The following is a 6,000-nucleotide window of genomic DNA, read 5'->3' as shown; positions in this document are numbered from 1 at the left end:
GAGGCTCACCGTAGATGCCCGAGAGGCACGCCACCGGCGGAGAACCTACTCTGCAGCAGGTGCCCACCGGAGCAGCCTGCTACACCGCCAGAGCAGTTGCCCACCAACGCATCTCGTACCAGCTAGGCTGCTAGAGCGGTTCGCCAGAGCTGGCCGTCGGAGAGGCTCGCCGCCAGCGGAGAACCTACTCCCACCCTCTGCCGGATTTGGGTTGGGTTTGGATCTGGTGGCAGCACGATTGGATTGGGTTTGAGTCATAGAACTGATTCAATAAACGAATAAGAAAAAAAATTCATCTCTGAGCATGACCAAAGTCATGTTCTGATGGTAAGGCAGCTTGACTCTAAGTGAAGGGTGCTGGGTTCGATTCCCAGGCACTGCACATTTTTTTAATATATGAATTATTCAAACAGATAATAAATTAATGTTCCCACTCTATAACACGTCTGAATTCGTAGTGTGATGGTAAGCCATCTTGCTTGGGAAGTGCAGGTCCTGGGTTCGATTCCTAGGCACCGCACAATTTTTTTAATTTCACTTTTATGACAAAAATTTCGGCTGACAGGTGGGACCTCAACGGTGAAACTACTAAGCTTCACTTCTATGACGAAGTTCACAACATTTCTATGACGATTTCTTCTACTTTGTCATAGTTGAACAAAGGGGTTGACACCCAAACCAGTCATCCATGACGAATAATGAAATTTCATCATTGATGAACCTTGTTCAGTGACCAAATTTGGGATCATCATACCCAAAACATCATAGATGAAAGGATTTCTAGTAGTGACTAATGCTAGTGACTAATGCCAGTGCTCCTTAGATAGTCCTTGCTCCTCCAGCGCCTTCGCAACTAGAGCCTTCACTTGCAACTCAAGATTAGCCTCCTGGTCTATGCCATGTTTCTTGTACATGTGCCTATCCTCTTTGAATCTATGCTTCCAGGTCGTCCTTTTCCCTAGCCCCCTAGTGCGGCCTGTGTGCTCCTTGTTTCCTACGCTAAGGCTAAGCTCGTCCCTCTCTCTAGAAGGATTGAATGAGCCCTTCTCCTTGTCTTTAGCATATTTCAGTATCCTTGATACTGCCTCTTGGGTCTCCGGCTTATCAAACTTAAGATTACCGCCGGATGATTCTATACTCCTCGCATATATCCAATTCCTTGAGCGTACCTTCAAATTCTTCACATCGATATTCCCAGCAGCTGCGGCCTCTTCGTCAATCTTCCTAAACTGCTCTTCCTTGGCATAGTTGCCACCGGGGCCTAGATGATGGTGGTGTTTGTTCCTCTTCGCTAGCTCGGTGTTACGGGCACTAAGCTCCAATGCCTCCGGTGAAGTCTTCTGAGCCACGAGCTCCTCCCATTGACTAGGAGTTATGTTGCCGAACTCATTGAAGGGAGTTAACCCCTTTTGGATATACTTCTTGTTGAGCTCCAACCTCCAACGTAGGAATTACTCTCCCATTATCCTGAAAGCATTTTTTACCATTTCGTGTTTACCCTCCGGAAATCTAAAATTGAGCTTCAGCTGCCTATCCCATAGTTCATCCTTTTTCTTCTCTAGTACCTCTTTCCAGTTAGGGATTGCTGGGTTCAATTTATCTCTTACTAGGGCCTCGATCGCATTACGGAATCATCCTCTGAATTCCTTCGACTCAAGGATCTCCCCTGCTAGCCCGACCTCCATTATCACATAGGATGCCTTATCTAGATATTGATTTGCTTTTCTATCCCCTTGTTTTCTCTTAGGCTTGGTAGTTGTGGTTGTGTCTTGAGGTTGTGGAGCATAGGCCTCAATGTCCGTCTCTATGGTTGTTGCCTCTGTTCTCCTTTCCTCTACTTCGTCTTGTCCGATGAGATGTCGCGGACGTTGACGTCGTCCTTTCCAAGTTTTAGGAGGGACCTATATATACGATAGGTCAAAGTGTTAGCAGAGGTAACATAGCCAAAGCTTTAGCAAAATTTACAAGCTAAGGCTTTTTCCCTACCTCCTTGTTTAGGTCAAAATCCTTGTCCAAATCTTCCTCCGTTGGTCTCCTTCTGGCTTCACATGGGAAAGGATCCTCAGGACTTACATATCCCTCTTCTGAGTCCTCATCCTCTTCTTCTTCGCCTTTAGCAGCCTCTCCTGCTCTTCCTTCTGCTCCACCTTCCTCCTCATCACACTGCTCCTGAGTAAGCATCACTTCTAGATCCTTTTCTAACTCATTATCGAACTACTCCTGAGTAAGCTGGTCCTCTAGTGCTTGGTCCTCATAGGTTGGCTGCTCATCATGCTCGGGGCATCGGGCTGCACTGTCTGGTGTCCACGACATTATTTCGTGCTTTGTTCTAATAGATGCAAGAAAGTGTGCTTTAGGTACGCGAGAAGGTATAAGAAATCAAAATGGTCTATAAACCAAAGTAGTGCTATAAAACAACAATTTATCAAAAAATGAGTAGTAGCAGTAGTAGAGGCCTCAGAAACATGTCAATCATCATCTGATCATGAACTTGGAGCATCAAGGCATCATAACAGAGAAGAGGAGAAGGTAATGTAGGGGCGGCTGCTAATGATGCCAAGTTCCTCACAAGTTCTTGATCATTAGCTCATATTCCATATAATGTATGGACTTGGACAATTTCATCATCGACAAAACAAAGGAGAGAAGAGGAGAGGGGAGATTTGGCAAAAAAAGCAACAGCTGCTTAGCAAACATAGAGTAGCAGCTGATGGCAAAAGATAGGACAACAAGTCCTGGGCAAGTCCTAGAAGATTTGGCAAAAAAAGCAACAACTGCTTAGCAAACATAGAGCAAGTTAATATATAGGGATGCATAGTAATGCATAGTACCAGGGATTTAACACATAGGAAAAACATCAACCAGTAGTACTAGTAGTAGGACAGCAGTATTATTAATAGTAGGACAACAATAGTAAGTAGTAGAAGTAGTTGGAGTAGTAGTAAGACAACAATAGTACTAGCAGTAGTACTAACAGTAAGCCAGTAACTTGCAAGTAGTTGGAACTGAGCAGGAATTGAAAGTAATTGCCAAAGAATAGCTACTAATGATGAAATGTGCTTTTCACAGCTACTAACATGGAACAGGGAAAACTTCCTAATAATAACAAAAAGCCAGCTACATGATGTTCTGTGGAAATGACAAAGCTGGTGTACAGTTTTTAAAGTGCTCAAACCCTAAGGCTATCAAACAAACATCCATTGTTCTTCATTTCATTTTATCTGAGAACTACAAAGCCATTGGTTGTTACCTTCTATCATCACAGGACAGAGGTATTGCCAGCAAAAGTATGTAAAACAAAGTGGTCAACTCTAGTCATGATATTAAGGTCAACTGCAAGGTTATCGAGCAAGCCATACCTCACATATGATAGACACCAAATGAGGCAATTGGCTAGATAGCAACGCAAGTTATCACCTTAGAATGAAGCATAGCAATAGAAAGGTAAATCATTTCTCTAGCTCATGCAATATAAATAGATACACTACTTTGAACTGTCCCAAAGCAAGCTTATTCCAGCAACTGTATTGCTTTAAACTAGCATTTGCTTCTATAGTATTAAGGTAAAGTACAACTGGTAATGAGCTAGTTCCATCGCCTGATTGGACCTGTGCCTGGACGGTCACTACAAACCAATAGCATGCACGTTGCATCAAAATAATTGGATCAGACTAGTATAGTGCCAGGCAAGTACAGAAGTAGCAGAGTTGGATTATTGGCCTTACTGTTTAGCTTTTAGGACATTCCACAAGCATACAAATATTTAACTTCGATACTATATCACCTGTGTGCCCGTATTTGTTCCTTACTGTTTATCAAATAATTGTGTCTTGAAGTAGTAATGCACTTGCTGCTTCTAATTCTGGCATAACAAGTGAACTAACACATACCTCAAATGTTAAAGCAAAATCACTGGTCTCAGGGATAAAAGCCTAATTCTTAGCAGGTATATGTCTTACATGTAAGAATGCATGCACCATGAGAAAACTGCCAAAACAGCAGTCACATTGCATCAACAGAAACATCGATTCAACCTACACAGTATATGGCAGCTAGCACATAGCAGAGTGTCGTTATCCACATCCTACTAACGAAAAGCTGTAAGCAAAAAAGATTCATAAATTGGACTCATGACTACATAGACAAACACATAGAATGTTCCACAAAATCTTAGGATTGCAGTGTGTATGAATGAAGCAACAAGTAGGCAAGCAAGCAAGCAAACATAGTCGATGCTTGTAGGTGAAGCAACAAGCAGGCAAGCAAGCAAATGACATGGTATAAGAGGGGTCAGTGTTTAGCAAAAGACAGCTAACATCTATTTCAGCTGCAAATGATATGGTATAAGAGGAGTCAGTGTTTAGCAAAAGATAGCTAACATCTACTAAACACAAGATTAATATGATGGCCCATGATATATATGTGGAAGGAATAATATGATGGACAGGTGTACCAGTAGCAAAAGAGCTAGTTAGCAGGGAATGAAGAGCATCTAATGCAACACAGGCAACAACTAAAAACTAATACAAATGAAAATGAATTCTTCTAGTAGTATTATAGGCATAAGATGGCCACCAATATATATAGTGTTGTTGGTGTTACAAGAAATTAAAAAAAAAAGAAAAAAGCCAGCTCACCAGCAGTCAGTAGACTAGAGCAACTAGGACACTATGGAATGATGAGGCTAAAACATGGCTTCACTATTGAATAGGAGGCAAAAAGGAAGTCCCAATTTGATATTCTTGAACTGAAGGAATAAAACATTACAGTAGCACAATCCATTGGTAGGGGTGGCAGCTATAGCTGACTCCATGAACACTTTCTGGTCATGTTCAAAAATCTTTGCCATAGTAGGCAAAAATGGCATATGCTCAGTTGAAACATAATAGAGGCATCATAAGCAGTAACAATCATAGAAAATGACATAAGCTCAGTGCTCTGGTTAAAAAATGGCATCATAGACAGTGGTGCATGCTGCTAGGGTACATCACAGGCATCACAGGTAGCTAGGGTGGTTCAACACAGGCAGCACAGGCAACAAGAAGATGGGGCGCAAAAAATTGTTGTAGGCATCACAGGGAGTTGTTGTGAAATATCTCTTAATGCAAGGGCTGGCCTGCAAGCTAGCTGCATCTGCATGCATTAGGCAGTAGCCATGGCCCATGATATATATGTGGAAGGAATAATATGATGGACAGGTGTACCAGCAGCAAAAGAGTAGTAGCATCCATCTCATATCATTGCAAACATGAGCAGTGGTAGTTCATGATGAAGGAAGGAACCAGTGCTAGATGGATGGATCGAAGATAGATAGATAGATGCAGATCGACGAAAGCAAGTATAAGATGTTGATAAGATGAGGGTTAGTGCAATCGATTTGCCTTAGATTTAATTGCCTTTTCATTTGACCTTGAACTTGGAGCTTAAGAAACATAGACAGCAACAAACCTCAAACAAATAGTAGAAAACTGAGAGCATGACAGGCATGAAACCATGAGAGACATCCAGCCCAGCCATCAGATTATCACAACCGCCCAACTATTGCTTGGACATGGATGTCTCACATGGTTTGATGACAGCCATGAGAAGCATAAGCAGAAGATAGAAGAAACAATGCTCCAGTACCTCACAAGTCCAAGGTCATCAATGTGCATAATCCATTACTCAACTGGCACTGTTATCTTCATAGGCATGAAAAGGATCTCACAATTGTATCAGCCTCAGTCAAAAAATGGTTGACATCATAGGCAAAAAAAATGCAGGCCTTAGCTAACTGCAAACTAACTTATGATCATCTTGCAAGCTAACTGCAATCATCCCAGGTGTCAAATAAGAACACAAATTGCTGAAGCAAGTTCATGGCTCCCATGGAAGCGTGGGACATGTGCATCCCAGCCATCAGGTAGGCATGCCTACAACAGTTGCTTGGGAATGGACGTATCCCACGGTTTGATGAAAGGCATGAGAAAATACAAGAAGACAAAAAAGCACCAACAGGAA

Source organism: Miscanthus floridulus, chromosome 15 (genome assembly GCF_019320115.1).
Source record: "Miscanthus floridulus cultivar M001 chromosome 15, ASM1932011v1, whole genome shotgun sequence".
Taxonomy (NCBI): Eukaryota; Viridiplantae; Streptophyta; class Magnoliopsida; order Poales; family Poaceae; genus Miscanthus; species Miscanthus floridulus.
The sequence above is the reverse complement of the archived record's forward strand: the minus strand, read 5'-3'. Positions refer to the sequence as shown.